Genomic DNA, 20,688 nt, shown 5'->3' with positions numbered 1-20,688 from the left:
CATTAGATTTGAACATTAGGGAGGGAAACAAAGAAGACATTGTCATGATGCCTGTGATTGGATCATTCTTACTAACACATTATTTCATTAGTGTCATGAGTTACTTAATGGAAATCTGATAAGGAACATGCAACTTTTTATGTGGCACCTGAGAAAACATGAAATTAACATCTGGTTACATTTATCAATGCAGTATTCATACTAATTGTCTTAAGGACAATTTTTCCAAGATTTCTACTTTTGGAGTCTACTGACTACTCTATATGTATCAAGAAAGCGGCTCAAAGGGGCTTTGAGCAGCTCTTCCCAGAATACAGTTCAGTAGATTACACATATAGGATGATTACAAAGTAAGTGGACATCCCCTGAAGTTAAATTATTTATTTTGGATGGGTAAAGGGATGTTCCTATAGGCCAGATGCCAACTTTATTAACAATGTATTGTACTGCAGAGCATCTAGCCAGGATAGGTTGCTTAGTAATCTTATGCAAAAGAAATCTTTGGTCTAGTAGTGGCTGTCTTCCAAAGGTTATTTAGTTTGAACTAACACATGCATTTCATCTATGGCCAAATATTTGCCTCCCTGTACCATGACTTACAATGTGGTTTTCATTTGATTGAACTTTACAAGACTGCAAAGGATTTGGAATTCAATATGTCAAAACAGACCATCTGCCTATGTGTTTGAAGCCAAGGAGACAGTGAATCTTTTGGTTTATGTTCATTTATTATTACATGAGCATTAACCAATCTCTTCTTATGCCTCTTCATTGTCTGAAGATGGAAACCACACTCTTATAGAAGGTAGATGAATTCATCAATCTAATGGGCTGCATCCAGGCACAAGGCAAGGCAATGTCTCTTTATTATCATTAACAATAAGAAATAACAGTAATAGTTGCTAATATATATTGAGGACTAACTTTGGACTACACAGTTGGATAGACACTGTGTGCACACAACACATTTAATCATCACAACTTTATGAGTTTGGGACTCATAATTCAAATTTTTCAAATGAGACAACTCAAGCATAGAGAAATCAAGTAATCTGTCCAAGGTGACATAAATAAAAATTATAGATCTTGGATTTAAAATTAGTGATTTTTTTAAATTGAGGTACAATATTGTATAAGTTTCAGGTGTACAACATAGCGATACACAATTTTTAAAAGTTATATTCCATTTATAGTTGTAAAGTATTAGCTATATTCCCTGTGTTGTACAGCATATCTCTGTAGCTTATTTATTTTATATGTAGTGGTTTACACCTCTTAAGTCCCTACTTGCCCCTCTCTTCTTCCTTCTCCCCACTGGTAACTGCTAGTTTGTTCTCTGTGAATCTGTTTCTTTTTTGTTAAATTCACTAGTTTATTTTTTAGATTCCACATATAAGTGATATCATACAGTATTTGTCTTTCTCTGTCTGACTTATTTTACTTAGCCTAATACCCCCCAAGTCCATCCATGTTGTTGCAAATGGCAAAATTTCATTCTTTTTTTATGGCTGAGTAGTATTCCATTGTGTGTGTGTATGTGTGTGTATACACACCACATGTTATTTATCCTTTCATCTGTTGATGGACATTTAGGTTGCTTCCATATCTTGGCAATTGTAAATAATGCTGCTATGAACATTGGGATGCATGTATCTTTTCAAATTAGTGTTTTCTTTTTTTTAATTTTGGATAGATACCCAGGAGTAGAATTGCTGGGTCATATGGTAGTTCTAGTTTTAGTTTTTGGAGAAACTTCCATACTGTTTTCCGTAGTGGCTGCACGAATTTACATTCCTACCAACACTGTATGAGGGTTCCCTTTTCTCCAACATCCTCACCAACATTTGTTATTTGCGGTCTTTTTGATGATGGCCGTTCTGACAGGTGTTGTGATATCTCATTGTGTTTTTAATTTGCATTTCTCTGATGATTAACTATGTTGAGCATCTTTTCATGTGAAATTAGTGATGTTTAACACCAGTGTGGTAGTCAAGCATGTAAACTGATATCATATTATGTCACTTTGCTACACAGCCCACATAGAATATTAGAATTCAGTCTGAAAATAGTTGAGATATTTGAAACCATTCATCATCAGTAGTGGGGTCAATAAAAATTTCAAAATATCATATTTGAAGTTTTCTTTGAATATACACTTGATTTGTGTCATTCAGGTCACAGAATAGAACAAAATGGAAGGGGTAATACTGGGAGGCAGGCAATCTCTTTTCCTCATTCCTACTCTTACTAGTTATGTGAACTTAAGCAATTCCCATGACTTCTTTGGACTGCAGTATCCTCATCTTTAAAAATGAAGAGACCAGATTAAATTATGTCGAATTCCTTTCCATCTCTGACCTTCTCTTTCTAGAAAACCATATCCTTTATATTCACCAAGGGACAAAGACATAAAAAAATAATAAATGTGTGTAAATACCCTTATAGATTTTGCTAACCTTGTACTCCATGAAGAGCTACTCTATTGCATTGTCTGAAATATCATCATGTATTTTTCCCCTGAGCCCTGGTTGACACATGCTAATTAGAAGAAAAATGCCTTTCTAAGTGAAGGGGTCCCCTTCATCTTCCACTTCACCATATGACTCCTGGGTTCAAAGAAACAATTTATGGGCATTTTTAAATATGCTACTGTTTTAACCTATTGACCATGTCTTGGGCACTTTATTTTCTATCTTAAGCTTCAATATTCATTAGTAACACTGTGACAAAAAGGAATATGAATGACATTAGGAAACTGAGCCTTACTCAAGCTAAGAAAATGATGCGAGTGCTTACACATTGCAATATAGTATAGATGTTTGATGCTTCCATACAAAATGCTTGTTTCAAATGATTGTGAAAATAGGTAGAGACTTTTCAAGCAAAACGCATTTAAAGATAAATACATCTTTAAAAATAACAATAAAGGCAAAACTTTACTTCCCCACCCCAAGTTAAAACTTCATTATGTGTCAAATATATTATTTGGGGCTGGTATGGAGCGTGACATACTAAATGTTCTGACTGTTGTAGTGTATGCATAGATAACATATAGCTCATACAACTTTCATAAGCCCTCTCTGCTGATTCTTTTCTAATATTTCTCTAAAGACATCTGTGGTATCATTCTTCATTTATTTTGCATGCTGCTTTCACCCACTGTGGATAAACATGAATAAAAAATTCTGGAGGTATGAACAGTTATCTTTGCTGATGCTTGGTGAGGTTTTAATAAAATATACATGACATCAGCATCCAGACATGTATCTATGAATCAAATAGCAGTGAAAAAATCCAAAGATAATCATGACCTTTTATGATGATGGAGAAATTAGTACCTCTGTAATATGTGATGTAAAGTAGTGTGGACAGAGTGTCCTACTTGCCCTTGAAACATTTGACATGAATGCAAATAACTAACACATGGGATTCTAATTTTGAAAAACCTATTCAGCAATGTTAAGAGGTGCAAAAAGTGGAAAGAAAAGGACTTGTATAATTTACCAGAGAAAATCCTCAAGTTAGTTAATAATTGGTGCCTAGACATCTCCCACCTGAAAACAAAAGATCAGGATCTCAAAAGAGAAAGCCTGGACCTCCAGGCTTAAAAAAGGGATTCCTTCATTTTCCCCCACTTTGCAAGTGTTCCTCAGCTCTGTATACTCTATATAAAAAACAAAACTCTTCATATACCATGAACTAAGTTATTTATGTATGCTCCTGAGATTCCTTGAATTTATGAAACTAAATCAAATGCATACCTATAATGTTTCGCTTAAGAAGAACACAGTCCATTTCCAGCATCAGTCAATTTCAGTTTGGACCAGTGTGAAGACACTTGAATCATTAAAGCAAGGCCACAATTACAGCACTAAACAGACCAGGAATAACCAAAACTCCTTGTGTTGTGAAAAGAGTTCATTACATCATAAAATGCTCTGCTGTGTTAACTGTGGTTACTTCTGTGCAGTGTTTCTTTTTTTTCATATTTCTGAATTTGATAAATTTTTAATGTAATTTTCTATTACAAATTTACAAAAACAATAGAGTTAATTGAAAACAAGCTAACAAAATTAGACAGCTCTATGCTCAGCTCTGTAAGTGTACCTTTCTCTGACTGCTCAACTTAAAAACTGTCAGTAAGTATAGGCCATGCTATTCATTTACATATATAACATGAAAATATTTACTATGTATTACATATCAGAAACTGTGGAAAGTGTTGCATTATGAGTAAATTCAATTCTGTATGGTATTTCTGGAAGACATTATTATTCCTGTATTACTGGTGAAGAAACAAGAGATTCAGAGACTTTATGTAACTTGTAAGCAGCAGTTCCACTAGATCAATTAAAATTTGTATCAGATCATTTTTAACATTCTATTTTCTCTTGGAAGATTCCCCAAACCAGTCTCTACAGATGTATTCTTCAGTCAATAGCTCTAAACCATAGCATGACCAGATACATTAAAGTTTCTTTTCACTTCAGGTGAAGCTTTCTAAAGCTTAGTTGGAATGTAATTTTTTTCTATTCCTTAAGCACTTTTACACTGAGATGTGTTAATTTTAGTTAATCATATGATTGTGGTAGATGACGTATAATTGAACAATTCTGGTCATCCGGTTTTGGCCTACTGCCTAATGACAGAGGAGACTTTTTTTAAATCAATGGATCCCCTTTATTAGATCAATTCTGTCTCTTATAACTTTGATATTTCACTCCTAGCTCTATTATCAGGAGTCACGTAAATGTCTCGTGTGGGAAAAATACTTTGCTTTAAGTATTTAAATGTTCTAACCATGACCCTCACTGTCTCAGATGCTCTCAGGATGTTTAACCTGGAGATGAAGAGAGAGGAGTTATTTTATTGATTCCTCATAAGTCACAGTTTCTACATCCTCGCCCTCTGGTTTAGTTGTCAGAGTTGAGCATTAGTTAGGCTCTGAAGTTGAACTGACTGGTATGGACTAGTCCCTGCCAATACAGCTCTGTGACCTTGGAAAAACAACTCACCTCCATGCCTTTCCTTTGCTTCATTGTAAAAGAGAGATTAAACTATGCAACCTACTTTATAGAGTTTGTTAATATGGTAAAATTAATTCACCTAGTACACAGTAAGTGCTCAGCATGTTGTTAATATGTTAATTGTTTTTATTTTTAATAGCCCCTACACATTTTCTTGATTGTCAAAAACCAACATATAGCATGCAGCCTTTGAAAGTGTGGCAGCCCTTCTCATCTTACAATGTTCTCTTTGTTCTTTTTAGTACCATCTTGATCATGTAGTACCATGTATTCTGGGAAGAAAGGGCAAGAATTGAATTGGGTATCAACCCTCTGGATGCTCTGTTCACAGCCCCCTGTACATCATAGAGTAAGAGCATTTTACACACTGTTGCAATTTCTTGTCTGTACTATTCCTATTTGATTCTGAGCCTCTTCAGTGTTGGGATTGTATCTTTTTTCTCTATTCCCAGAACCAGGCACATAAAAACCTACCAAAAATATTAGATAAATATAACATCACTACCATTTATCAAGTCTGGTATAATTAGAAGAGGAAAGTAAAAGATGGTCACCTTCTTTGATTTTCACCCTATTCTTCTCTTAATGCAACCTAATATTTTTATTTTAATTTTTAGTCACATGACACTGGCAGCAACTGAAACACCTACTTCCTATGTCTTTCCATAGTCAGGACATAATCAAAGCTATAAAACAAAGATTTGCACAATATAAGAATCAGTCTTATCATCTGAAATTTTAGTTGTTGAACAATAACCCAGGATTTCTTTCTGTTGTTGATATCTGGAGATGACAAAAAAAATTGTTAAGTTGTAGCAATTATCACTTCTATCCTGGGTGGTGGTCAGTTGTTCAGGAGAGACATTGTAGTTTATTATGAAGAAATGAGTCAAGGAACAAATAGGAGATTGGAGCAGACTGGGCAACTACAAGCCCTCATTGAGGTGGCTTCTCTTGTTGCAGAGCACGGGCTTCAGGCACACAGGCTTCAGCAGTTGTGGCACGTGGGCCCAGCAGCTGTGGCTCTCGGGCTCTAGAGCGCAGGCTCAGTCAGTAGTTGTGGTGCATGGGCTTAGTTGCTCTGCAGCATGTGGGATCTTCCCGGACCAGGGCTCGAACCCATGTCCCCTGCACTGGCAGGCGAACTCTCAACCACTGTGCCACCAGGGAAGCCCATAACTCATCTTTTAAAAATCCCTTGACCCCGTGTTCCTCCAGCTACCACCCCAATACTCTGTGATCCTTTATGGGCAAATGACTCAAAACCGCCTAAACCTACAGGTTTCTCTTCTTCATCCCCATTGTGCACTCAGTACACTCCTATTAGTAGTTTGGCCTCCCCTATGTCATTGACTGACTCTCCAAAGATTTACATCTAGATATGTCCGGTGGTGATTAGCAGCTTCATCTCACTTGAACAAAGTAGCATTTGACACAATTACCTCTTCTTTATGAATCACTTTCTTCTTCGGCTTCTGAGGATCCTTGGTCTCCTGATGCTCCTCCCACTTCTCCTGATACTGCTTCTCAAGTTCTTTTGTTGGCTCCTTCTAGCTTACTTCCAATGTTTAAGTGGTGAAATAAATCAGGAATCAATCTTTGTCACTCTTCTCTAAATAAATTTTCAGTTAAAACTGTTCTCATCCAGACACATTACTGTAAATAAGGACTGTATGTTGACAATATTCACATACATAGCTCTGCCTTTAACTTCTCCCATCCCCTGCAGACTAACTCTCCAGTTAACTATTGGGCATCTCCACTTGAATATCTCATTGACATCTCAAACTTATGAGTGGCAAACAACTCCTGATTCCCCCAAACTGATCATCCCCCCCAACACTGTTCTCATCTTTATTATTGACACTGATATTCACACAGATGTATAGACCAAACCTTCTATCATTCTAGTTTTCCATTTTTTCCCACTCCTCATACCCAAGGCATCAGCAGTTTTATTGCTTTTACTTTCAAAGCATATATTGGTATATATTTTTTTATTTCTTTAAATTGAAGCATAGTTAATTTACAATGTTGTGTTAGTTTCTGGTGTACAGCAAAGTGATTCAGTTATAATGTGTGTATATATATATTTTATATTCTTTTTCATTATAGTTTATTACAAGATATTAAATAGTTCCCTGTGCTATACAATAGGACCTTATTGTTTATTTTATATAGTAGTTTGTATCTGCTAATTACAAACTCCTAATTTATTACCCCCACTTGCCCCTTTTATAACCATAAGTTTGGTTTCTATGTCTGTGAGTCTGTTTTGCAAATAAGTTCATTTGTATTATATTTTAGATTCCACATATAAGTGACATCATACAGTATTTGTCTTTGTCTGACTGCACTTAGTATGATAATCTCTAGGTCCATCCACGTTGCTGCCAATGGCATTATTTCATTCTTTTATATGGTTGAGTGATATTCCATTCTGAGTGTGTGTAGGTAGATAGATGCGTGTGTGTGTGTGTGTGTGTGTGTATACACATACATATATACACACACACATCACATCTTCTTTATCCATTTTTCTGTCGATGGACATTTAGGTTGTTTCCATGTCTTGGCTCTTGTAAATAGTGCGGCCATATACATGAATATTGGTGGGCATGTATCATTTTGAATTAGAGATTTTGTCTTTTCCAGATATATGTCCAGGAGTGGGATTCCTGGATCATAGGGTTGTTCTATTTTTATTTTTTATTTTAAAAAAATTTATTGGGGTATAGTTGATTTACAATGTTGTGTTAGTTTCTGGTGTAGAGCAAAGTGAATCAGTTATACCTATATATATATCCACTCTTTTGTAGATTGTTTTCTTATATAGGTCATTACAGAGTATTGAGAAGTGTTCCCTGTGCTATACAGTCCTTATTAGTTATTTATTTTATAAATAATAGTGTGTATATGTCAATCCCAATCTTCCAGTTTATCCCTTAGTGCCCCCCACTGGCCCCGCTTCCCCACCCTGGTAACTGTAAGTTTGTTTTCTATGTCTGTGACTCTATTTCTGGTTTTGTTTTGTTTTGTTTTTTAATATTTGTTCTAGTTCGACTGCATCCTGATGAACATCTGCTTTTCTTATTTATTTATTTATTTGTGCTCAGTCTTAGTTTTGGCAGGTGGGCTCTTTAGTTGTGTCTCGTGGGCTTCTTAGTTGCGGCACACGGGCTCCTTAGTTGTGGCATGCAAACTTTTAGTTGTGACATGTATGTGGGATCTACCTCCCTGACCAGGGTTCAAACCCAGGCCCCCTGCATTGGGAGCACAGAGTCTTAACCACTGTGCCACCAGAGAAGTCTATTTCTGTTTTGTAAATAAGTTCATTTGTACCATTTTTTTTTAGATTCTACATATAAGAGATATCATATGATATTTGTCTTTGACTTACTTCATTCAGTATAACAATCTCTAGGTCCATCCATGTTGCTGCAAATGCATTATTTCGTTCTTTTTTATTGCTGAGTAATATTCCATTGTATACATGTACCACATCTTCTTTATCCATTCATCTGTCAATGGACATTTAGGTTGCTTCCATGTCCTGGCTATTGTAAATAGTGCTGCAATGAACATTGGGGTGTATGTATCATTTCAACTTATGGTTTTCTCTGGATATATGCCCAGGAGTGGGATTGCAGGAACATATGATAGCTCGATTTTTAGTTTCTTAAGGAACCTCCATACTATTCTCCATAGTGCTTGTACCAATTTACATTCCCACCAGCAGAGTAGGAGGGTTCCCTTTTCTCCACACCCTCTCCAGCATTTATTATTTGTAGACTTGTTGATGATGGCCATTCTGACCAATATGAAGTGATATCTCATTGCAGTTTTGATTTGCATTTCTCTAATAATTAGCAATGTTGAGCATCTTTTCATGTGCCTTATGGCCATCTGTGTATCTTCTTTGGAGAAATATCTATTTAGGTCTTTGGCCCAATTTTTGATTGGGTTGTTTGTCTTTTTGTTATTGAGTTATATGAGCTGTTTTTATATTTTGGAAATTAATGCCTTGTCAGTTGCATCATTTGCAGATATTTTCTCCCATTCTGTAGGTTGTTTTTTCATTTTGTTTATGGTTTCCTTTGTTGTGCAAAAGCTTATAAGTTTGATTAGGTTCCATCTGTTTATTTTTGCTTTTATTTCTATTGCCTTGGGAGACTGACCTAAGAAAACATTACTACAATTTATGTCAGAGAATGTTTTGCCTGTGTTCTCTTCTAGGAGTTTTGTGGTGTCATGTCTTGTATTTAAGTTTTAAGCCATTTCGAGTTTATTTTTGTGTGTGGCATGCGGGTGTGTTCTAACTTCATTAATTTACATGCAGCTGTCCAGTTTCGCCAAAACCAGTTCCTGAAGAGACTGTCTTTTCTCATTGTGTATTCTTGCCTCCTTTGTCTAAGATTGATTGACTGTAGGCATGTGGGTTTATTTCTTGGCTCTGTATTCTGTTCCATTGATTCATATGTCTGTTTTTGTGCCAAAACCATGCTGGTTTGATTACTGTAGCTTTGTAGTATTGTCTGAAGTCTGGGAGGGTTATGCCTCCAGCTTTATTCTTTTTCCTCAGGATTGCTTTGGCAATTCTAGGTCTTTTATGTTTCCATATAAGTTTTAGGATTATTTGTTCTAGTTCTGTAAACAAATGTCATGGGTAATTTGATAGGGATTGCATTAAATTTGTAGATTGCTTTGGGCAGTATGGCCATTTTAACAATATTAATTCTTCTAATCTAAGAGCATGGGATATCTTTCCATTTCTTTAAATCATCTTCAATTTCCTTTATCAGTGTTTTATAGTTCTCAGAATATAAGTGTTTCACCTTCTTAGTCAGGTTTATTCCTAAGTATTTTATTACATTTTTTGATGCAATTTTAAAAGGGATTTTTTTGTTGTTTACTTTTTCTTTCTGATATTTCATTGTTAGTGTAAAGAAATGCAACAGATTTATGTATGTTAATCTTGTATCCTGCTATCTTGCTGCATTCATTTATCAGTTCTAGTAGTTTTTGCATGGAGTGTTTAGGGTTTTCTATATATACCATGTCATCTGCACATAATGACAATTTTACCTCTTCCCTTCCAATTTGGATACCTTATATTTTTCTTGTCTGATTGCTGTGGCTAGGACTTCCAATACTATGTTTAATAGAAATGGTTGTCTTGCTCCAGATTTTAGCAGAAAGGCCTTCAGCTTTTCACCGCTGAGTGTTATGTTGGTTGTGGGTTTGTCATAAATAGCTTTTATTATGTTGAGATATGTTCCTGCTATACCCACTGTGGTGTTTTTATCATGAATGGATGTTGAATTTTATCAAATGCTTTTTTTTGCACCTGTTGAGATGATCATGTGGTTTCAAAACATATCTTAAATTGGATCCCTGCACAACATACATATTAGTATCAACAAGTTCCCTGTCCCTGTCTTCTAGACCATCATGATTTCTCCTAACTTCTCTCCTACCTTCCACTCTTTCCCTGGCTATTTTTACTTTTTTCCTATGCAACAGAGTGATCTTCTTTTAACCATAAATAAGATCAAGAAATGTAGCTGCTGAAGCCACTCCAAGGAATTTCCATAACACTCCTCGCATGTAACTCCTCACCATCTCTATAGGGACTTATGTGACCTGTGTCCTGCTTATTTCTGAATTTATCACTTATCACAGTCCTTATTCACACCTCTCCAGTATTCTTGCTACTCACTGAATAAGGCAAGCTTATTAGTCCTCTTGCCTAGCATAACTTTCCTTGGGTATTTAGTTACATGGTTCCTTTTTCATTTGTAAAGCTCAGCTGCCATCCCTCAGTGAGGCCATACCTGGACAAACCTGCAGAGAGTCCACCTTGCCCGTACATTCTAGTTCTACCCCCTGCTTCATTTTCCCTCATAGCGCTTTGACAATAAACAGTCCTGCTAAATAAATATCAGATAATTTCTGATTTATATCTCACCAACTAGACGGTAAGCACCATAAAAAAGAATGCTTTGTGTGTTTTTATCACTGTTGTATCATCAGTCCATAAAAAAGTAGGAGTTTAATAATATTTGTGTAAATTGATTCATGTTGGACTGAACACTTGTTAAAGTAAAAGCTGATAATTATATTAATTTCAGACAGAGATGCTGATAACCCTCTGCACCTATTTTAAAGTTTTAAAAAATGCCATAATAGTTCTGTTATTTTAAATGTATAGTCCTTTTTCGCTTTACAACATGTTCAAGCAATTTTGGCAGGTCAGGGACATGCTCTATTCCACTTCACATACTGGAAAATGCCTACTACCAATACCTTCTTTCTGTGGGGTGGCTTTATAAACTATCCTCTGATCCTGACAGAAAGAGAGCAATTTCCAGGCTGAATTATCTGAATAATGGGAATGAGTGGTTCCAGTGTCCTTTGGAAAAGAATTATCAAATATTTTATAAAACTTTCTACTAAACACAGAAAAAGGAGAGTTTTGTAATTGGCCCTCAGGTATGTGAGACATTCAGTTGTGCAAAATATACATGTCTTTTTACATAGTCCAATTGAAGCAGCATCATTTACATTTATACATGCCAACATACTTAGTAATATCTATTTAAACTATTACATCCAGAACTGGTCATTCCTAATAAGTGAGAAATCTGCTACTATAAATATTTCTATGAATTAAAAAAATAGACACATAAATATAGATATAATATACCCACAAGTTGGGCTTCCCTGGTGGCGCAATGGTTGGGAGTCTGCCTGCCGATGCAGGGGACAAGGGTTCGTGCCCCAGGCCGGGAAGATCCCACATGCTGCGGAGCGGCTGGGCCCATGGGCCATGGCCACTGAGCCTGCGCGTCCGGAGCCTGTGCTCCGCAACGGGAGAGGCCACAACAGTGAGAGGCCCGCGTACCGAAAAAAAATAAAAATAAAAATAAAAATATACCCACAAGTTTAAAAATTCTTACAGTTCCAACCATTTTATTGTATTAACTTAATAGCAAAATATTCTCTAGATTTAAAGCTCAAATTCTAACTGCCATCCAATTATAAATTGCTATTATTTAAGCCAGAGAAACGTTTGATATTAGATATTAACTTGGTATAAAATAAGGTACTTTAAGTGATGAAAAAGTCCATCTTTGAAAGGGAAATGTTGTGCAGATTAATGAAATAATGTGAGAGGCACTTTAGTCTCCTCAGAAGGATATTAAAAGGAAAATACATATTATTAACTGATTTAGAAACAGCTAAAATGGAGCTTCTTAAATAGTAATTGCTGTTTTAAAATACTTAAAGGACTCCAAGTATATAAAGTAAGAGCAGATGATTCTTTGTGTGGACATCTCTCCCTGCTATACGGTTAGTGGCAAAAAGTCCCATTCACTGTTTCCAGTGATAGTCATTGTGGACATTTTCAGAGACCACCTGACCCAGATGATTCCCCAGTCCATTGCCTTGCAAGCTGGTATATGCCCATTACTGCCAAGTAGGTGGTGGTGTGTTGGGTGGGATAAGCAGCCACACAGTAACTATGGATGCAATTTCCTAGGGCATAAATTTTACTAGCAGGTTTTAGAGAAAACTAATGTTTTTTTATATTTAAACTAAAGTGGCTATATTATGAGTAGAATATAAAATTTACATGAATTTTTCAAATAAATCCAGAGACTTAAAAGAAATTCCTCTCTTCTAGTGGGTTGAGAGACTCTGGAGGTTCTCCCTCACTCCTCTTTGCTATTAGAATAATTCAGTGGGAAAGTTTGTGAAACATGGCATCACTCTTTGATATTCTACATGAAATAAAAATGAATTTTTGTCAAGATGGCAGCTATACATATTCTATAGAAACTTGCTTATTTTTCTTTTTCAGGGCTAGGTCCAGCCCAAATTTTGGTTGGGAGAACTTGGTATTCAGGGAACATTACCCGTTCTTTCTCTGCCTCTTCTTCCCTCTCCTATTTCTTTCTCATCTCTCCCTATTTCTCATTCTTCGTTCCTCTCTTTCCCTTTTCTTCTCCCATTCTCTCACTCTTTTCTCTTCTTTCCTTCCTTCAAATATTTATCAGATACCTTAATATCTCAGCCACTGTGTTAGCACTGTGGTTATAAAGATGGAAAATGAGCTTTACATCATCATTGAATTCTGGCCCTAAGCTCTAGGATAGAATGATCTGTATTTTTTCAAGATTATGTGACTAGTGCCGTATACAATGTCTAGCATATATAAGGTGCTTAATATTTATGAATAAATAAATCAAGGCATGCATGTTGAATATAATGATCAATAAGGTCATTATTAGAATACATGCATTTTATTTGATCCTATCTTATGAAACCTGGACCCATTGATAAGTGAGGAAAGAAGAACAACTGAGGTTGGGACTCAAGAGCATGCTGCTGCTTCCCAAAAACTATGCACAGCACTGAATCTTCATTTTGGTTTTGAATGAAGTCTGACAAGACTAAAAGGAAAGAACATCCCATATGGGGGAAAAAGCACATTCAAAGACAATAAGGGAGGAAATGGCATGGTGTATTCAACAAATGATTACACTTTTTTGTACAAAGGAGATGGGTGTATGAGAGTCAAGTATCAGTTGGTTGGTAGAAATTATGGAAAATATCTTGGCAAACAGAACAAAATGACCTTGTAGAACATCTCAGATACTTTTGCCTCCTCCGCTAGCATCTCTTACTCTTGATGCTGATTTTATTCCTCATGTTTTCATAGGGTTGTAAGTAAGTTACCCTATTCATACCCTTAAGTGTCTAATAATGGCCTAATGGGATTATGACTCAAATTCCACAGGGACCATACAGGTTACATTAATATGTGGGGCTGCTGGGAATAATTTTTAAAGAGGGTAACTGATGGTTTTAGTGCTCATGCACCTGCTGAAAAGGACTCTACGCCAGTCAATTGTTTCCATGCAGGTATACAGGTAGAAGGTTGGAGGTTATCAGATATTTTTATTTTCAAAAGATACAGGATACCCATGCCTGCATATAAAGTTTACAATGTTGAAATGTTGGTCAACTGTATTTTTTTATTGTTACTGTACCAAATTGCCACAAATGTGGTGGCTTAAAGCATATTAGCTTATAGTTCCCCCATCTCAGGTTCTTAAGCTAAATCGTATCTGCAAAGAGCTTTTGCAATGAAAAGTAACAGTCACAGGTTTCTGAGATTAGGATTACAACATCTTGAGAGGTGGGGTGGGGAATTAGTCTACCACACATATTTATGAGTTTGCATACATGTTTTTATCATTGTATAAATCAATACCAATGGCCAGGGGAAACAAACAAGCAACAACAAAATTACTCCATATATCCAATGTTTCTAAAGCCAGCTTTCATTCATGTTTAATTTAGTAATCATCTCAATTTTTTTTTCTTCAGAAAGTCCAATTTATTGATTAAAGTTGAAGAATCCTTAAATGCAGAAATGTCTGTTATCCTCAACAGGTTGATAGGGGGATTTTATTGCTTTACTCCTCCAGCCACAAAATTTACATATTCATTTGTTCAGTGAATATTAATTAAGTACCTGTGCTTTTGCTGCTTTGTATTACAGTAATTAATGAATTTTTTTTAAATCTATGGATATGACTTTCTATTTGGAGTTAACAATTAATCATTATTGCCCTCCTTTGGTTTCCCCACCAGGATTTCAAATTTTCGTCCCTGAAAGAACTCACTGCTCCCTGATATTTTTCCCTTCTCTTCCTTATGCTGTTTCACCCTAAGAAGTGGATCCTTGACAAGTTTCGCTTAGACATCACGGTGAGTATTCTAAAGAGAAAATAATGTGCTGATGAGGAAAATGTTCTCCATTCAACTCTCCAAAGATTTGTCTGAGGACACATTTTGCTGACTTGTCAAATTTAAAATATGCACTAAATCTCTATTATTTTTTCTAATTTTATTAGCTTAAAAGTATTCCAAAATAGATACTCAGTATTGTCTGTCTTCCTCAGTTTACTGTAAGGTTCTTGCATATTGGTGTCACATCTTATTGAGCTCTTTATCCCTAGGATATGATATCATGCTTGGCATGTATAAGTTCTCAGTAAATGTAGCTGATATAAAGTTATGCAGATTCAAAGATGGAGAAGGAGGTAGGGATTACTCTGACACTTTTTTCCAACTCAACACAGTAAATCGTTTTGTTTTCCATTTTCATGGAAATTTTCTGTTACTTTCATGGGGGAACAGGGGACACAGAAATATTATTTTATTTGCAGATAAGGGTGATGTCTGGTTCTTAAAGCCTAAACTCAAATGTAACTGCCTTTTAAAAAATTTTTATTTTATATTGGACTATAGTTGATTTACAATGTTGTGTTAGTGTCAGGTGTACAGCAAAGTGATTCAATTACATACATATATATGTATATATATATATATATATATATATATATAGTTATTAAAACTCTTTTCTCACTTTGGTTATTAGAGAATATTGAGCAGAGTTCCCTGTGCTATACAGTAGGTCCTTGTTGGGTATCTATTTTAAATATAGTAGTGTGTATATGTCAATTCCAAACTGCCAATGTATCCCCCCCCCACCTTTCCCCTTTGGTAACCATGAGATTGTTTTTTAAGTCTGTGAGTCTGTTTCCTAAATAAGTTCATGTGTATCATTTTTTGTGGATTCTACATATAAGCGATATCATATATTTGCACTTCTGTCTGACTTACTTCACTTAGTATGATGATCTCTAGTTGCATACTTGTTGCTGCAAATGGTATTATTTCATTCTTTTTTATGGCTGAGTATATTCCATTGTATACATGTACCACATCTTCCTTATCCATCTGTTAGATGGATATTTAGGTTGCTTCCATGTCCTGGCTATTGTAAACAGTGTTGCAATGAACACTGCGGTGCATGTATCCTTTTGAACCATGTTTTTCTCCAGAAACATGCCCAGGAGTGGGATTGCTGAATCATATGGTAGCTCTATTTTCAGGATTTTAAGGAAAATCCATACTGTTCTCCATAGTGACTGTACCAATTTACATTTCAGCAACAGTGTAGGAGGGTCCCTTTTCTCCACACTCTCTAGAGCACTTACTGTTTGTAGACTTTTTGATGATGGCCATTCTGACTGGTATGAGGTGATATCTCATTGTAGTTTTGATTTGCATTTCTTTAATAATTAGCGATGTTGAACACCTTTTCATGTGCCTATTGGCCATCTGTATGTCTTCTTCAGAGAAATGCCTATTTAGGTCTTCTGCCCATTTTTTTTTTTTTTAGTGAGCTTCATGAGCTCATTGTAAATTTTGGAGATTACTTTTTGGTCATATCATTTGCAAATTTTTCCCCCATTCTATGTGCTGTCTCTTCATTTTGTTTATGGTTTCCTTTGCTGTGCAAAAGCTTTTGAGTTTCATTAGGTCCCATTAGTTTATTTTTGTTTTTATTTCCATTACTCTAGGAAATGGATCAAAAAAGATATTGCTGCGATTTATGTCAAAGAGTGTGTTCTGCCTATGTTTTTTCTAGGAGTTTCATAGTTAAAAGACTTACGTTTAGACCTTTAACCTTTTTTTTTTTTTTGCGGTACGCGGGCCTCACTGTTGTGGCCTCTCCCATTGCAAAGCACAGGCTCCGGACGTGCAGGCCCAGCAGCCATGGCTCATGGGCCCAGCCGCTCCGCGGCATGTGGGATCTTCCCGGACCGGGGCACGAACCCGTGTCCGCTGCATAGGCAGACGGACTCCCAACCACTGCGCCACCAGGGAAGCCCTAGATCTTTAACCATTTTGAGTTTATTTTTGTATATGGTGTGAGAAAATGTTCTAATTTCCTTCTTTTACATATACCCCTCCAGTTTTCCCAGCACCACTTATTGAAAAGACTGTCTTTTCTCTATTGTGTATTCTTGCATCCTTTATTGTAGACTAATTGACTGTAAGTGTGTAGGTTTATCTCAGGACTCTCTATTCTGTTCTATTGCTCTGTGTGTCTGTTTTTCTTCCCATTTCATACTGTTTTGATAACTGTAGCATTGTAGAATAGTCTGAAGCAAGGGAGCATAATACCTCCAGCTCTGTTCCTCTTTCGCAAAATGCTTTGGCTATTCGGGGTCTTTTGTGTCTCCATACAAATTGTAAAATTTTTGTTCTATTTCTGTGAAAAATGCCATTGGTAATTTGATAGGGATTTCATTGAATATGTAGATTGCCTTGGATAGTACAGTCGCTTTTGCAACGTTGATTCTTCCAATCCAAGAACATGGTGCATCTTTCCATCTGCTTCTGTCATCATCTATTTCTTTCATCAGCATCTTAGAGTTTACAGACTACAGGTCTTTTAGCCTCCTTAGGTAGGTTTATTCCTAGGTATTTTATTCTTTCTGATGCTTTGGATTGTTTCTTTAATTTCTGTTTCTGATCTTTCATTGTATAGAAATGTATAGAAATGCAACAGATTTTTGTGTATTAATTTTTAATCCTGCAACTCTACCAAATTAGTTGATGAGCTCTAGTAGTTTTCTTGTAGTGTCATTAGGATTTTCTATATATAGTATCATGCCATCTGCAAATAGTGACAGTTTTACTTCTTTTCCAATTTGGATTCCTTTTATTTCTTTTTCTTCTCTGATTGCCATAGCTAGGAATTCCAAAACTATGTTAAATAATAGTGCTGAGAGTAGACAACCTTGTCTTGTTCCTGATCTTAGAAGAAATGCTTTCAGATTTTCAACGTGAATATGATGTTGGCTGTAGGTTTGTCATATATGGCCTTTATTGTGTTGAGGTATGTTCCCTCTATGCCCACTTTCTAGAGAATATTCATCATAAATGGGTGTTGAATTTTTGTCAAAAGCTTTTTATACATCTATTGAGAAGATCATATGGTATTTATTCTTCAATCTTAACATGGTGTATCACATTGATTGATTTGGGGATACTGAAAAATCCTTTCATCCCGGGAAAAATCCCATTTGATCATGGAGCATGATTCTTTTTTTTTTTTTTTACATCTTTATTGGGGTATAATTGCATTACAATGGAGTGTTAGTTTCTGCTTTATAACAAAGTGAATCAGTTACACATATACATATGTCCACATATCTCTTTCCTCTTGCATCTCCCTCCCTCCCACCCCCCCATCCCACCCCTCTAGGTGGTCACAAAGCACCAAGCTGATCTCCCTGTGGTATAAGGCTTCTTCTCGCTAGCTATCTATTTTACATTCAGTAGTGTATAAATGTCCATGCCACTCTCTCACTTTATCCCAGCTTACCCTTCCCCCTCCCCAGAACAACAAGTCCATTTTCTAGTAGGTCTATGTCTTTATTCCCATCTTACCCCTAGGTTCTTCATGACCTTTTTTTTTTTTTAGATTCCATATATATGTGTTAGCACACTGTATTTCTTTTTCTCTTTCTGACTTACTTCACTCTGTATGATAGACTCTAGGTCCATCCACCTCACTACAAATAACTCAATTTCATTTCCATTTATGGCTAATATTCCATTGTATATATGTGCCACATCTTCTTTATCTATTCATCTGTTGATGGGCATTTAGATTGCTTCCATGTCCTGGCTATGGTAAATAGAGCTGCAATGAACATTTTGGTACATGACTCTTTTTGAATTATACTTTTCTCAGGGTATATGCCCAGTAGTGGGATTGCTGGGTCATATGGTAGTTCTATTTGTAGTTTTTTAAGGAACCTCCATACTGTTCTCCATAGTGGCTGTATCAATTTACATTCCCACCAACAGTGCAAGAGGGTTCCCTTTTCTCCACACCCTCTCCAGCATTTATTGTTTGTAGGTTTTTTGATGATGGCCATTCTGACCGGTGTGAGATGATCTCTCATTGTAGTTTTGATTTGCATTTCTCTAATGATTAATGATGTTGAGCATTCTTTCATGTGTTTGTTGGCAATCTGTATATCTTCTTGGGAGAAATGGCTATTTAGGTCTTCTGCCCATTTTTGGATTGGGTTGTTTGTTTTTTTGATATTCAGCTCTATGAGCTGCCTGTATATTTTGGAGATTAATCCTTTGTCAGTTGCTTCATTTGCAAATATTTTCTCCCATCTGAGGGTTGTCTTTTCATCTTGTTTATGGTTCCCTTTGCTGTGCAAAAGCTTTGAAGTTTCATTAGGTCCCATTTGTTTATTTTTGTTTTTGTTTCCATTTCTCTAGGAGGTGGGTCAAAAAGGAACTTGCTGTGATTTATGTCATAGAGTGTTCTGCCTGTGTTTTCCTCTAAGAGTTCGATAGTGTCTGGCCTTACATTTAGGTCTTTAATCCATTTTGAGTTTATTTCTGTATATGTTAGCGAGTGTTTTAATTTCATTCTTTTAAATGTGGCTGTCCAGTTTTCCCAGCAACACTTATTGAAGAGGCTGCCTTTTCTCCACTCTATCTTCTTGCCTCCTTTATCAAAGATAAGGTGACCATATTGCGTGGCTTTATCTCTGGGCTTTCTATCCTGTTCCATTGATCTATATTTCTGTTTTTGTGCCACTACCATACTGTCTTGATTACTGTAGCTTTGTAGTACAGTCTGAAGTCAGGGAGCCTGATTCCTCCAGCTCCACTTTTCTTTCTCAAGATTGCTTTGGCTATTCGGGGTCTTTTGTGTTTCCATACAGATGGTGCAATTTTTTGTTCTAGTTCTGTGGAAAATGCCAGTGCTAATTTGATAGGGATTGCATTGAATCTGTAGATTGCATTGGGTAGTAGAGTCATTTTCACAATGTTCATTCTTCCAATTCAAGAACATGGTATATCTCTCCATCTATTTGTATCATCTTTAATTTCTTTCATCAGTGTCTTATAGTTTTCTGCAAACAGGTCTTTTGTCTCCTTAGGTAGGTTTATTCCTAGATATTTTATTCTTTTTGTTGCAGTGGTAAATGGGAGTGTTTTCTTAATTTCACTTTCAGATTTTTCATCATTAGTGTATAGGAATGCAAGATATTTCTGTGCATTAATTCCGTATCCTGAAACTTTACCAAATTCATTGATTAGTTCTAGTAGTTTTCTGGTAGCATCTTTAGGATTCTCTATGAATAGAATCATGTCATCTGCAAAGGGTGACAGCTTTACTTCTTCTTTTCTAATTTGGATTCTTTTTATTTCTTTTTCTTCTCTGATTTCTGTGACTAAAACTTCCAAAACTATGTTGAATAATAGGGGTGAGAGTGGACAACCTTGTCTTGTTCCTGATCTTAGTGAAAATGTTTTCAGTTTTTCACCATTGAGGACGATGTTGGCTGTGGGTTTGTCATGTATGGCCTTTATTATGTTGAGGTAAGTTCCCTCTAGGTCCAGTTACTTGTGGGTTTCTATCATAACTGGGTGTTGAATTTTGTCGAAAGCTTTCTCTGCCTCTATTGAGATGATAATATGGTTTTTCTCCTTCAATTTGTTAATATGCTGTACCAAATTGATTGATTTGTGTATATTGAAAAATCCTTACATTCCTGGGATAAACCCACTTGCTTTTAATGTGCTTTTGGATTCTGTTTGCTAGTATTTTGTTGAGAATATTTGCATCTATGTTCATCAGTGATATTGGCCTGTACTTTTCTTTCTTTGTGACATCTTTGTCTGGTTTTGTTATCAGGGTTATGGTGGCCTTGTAGAATGAGTTTGGGACTGTTCCTCCCTCTGCTATATTTTCGAA

General features: G+C 36.0%; 1 protein-coding gene across 6 annotated transcripts in view; it reads left to right on the top strand.

Annotated features, from left to right (window-relative positions):
* The window catches only part of LOC307178258 (uncharacterized protein), a 1,492,981-nt gene that overhangs the window by 1,461,775 nt on the left and 10,518 nt on the right, over positions 1-20,688 (top strand). For all 6 annotated transcript variants that reach the window (XR_013825157.1, XR_013825158.1, XR_013825159.1 and 3 more), the window contains one exon: positions 14,691-14,807. The gene's annotated coding sequence lies outside the window, so the exon portion shown is untranslated. The remainder of the gene's footprint in view (positions 1-14,690; positions 14,808-20,688) is intronic.

The sequence above is a fragment of the Stenella coeruleoalba genome (assembly GCF_951394435.1).
Source record: "Stenella coeruleoalba genome assembly, chromosome: 20".
Lineage (NCBI taxonomy): Eukaryota > Metazoa > Chordata > Mammalia > Artiodactyla > Delphinidae > Stenella > Stenella coeruleoalba.
This window is presented reverse-complemented; position numbering and strand designations above follow the sequence as displayed.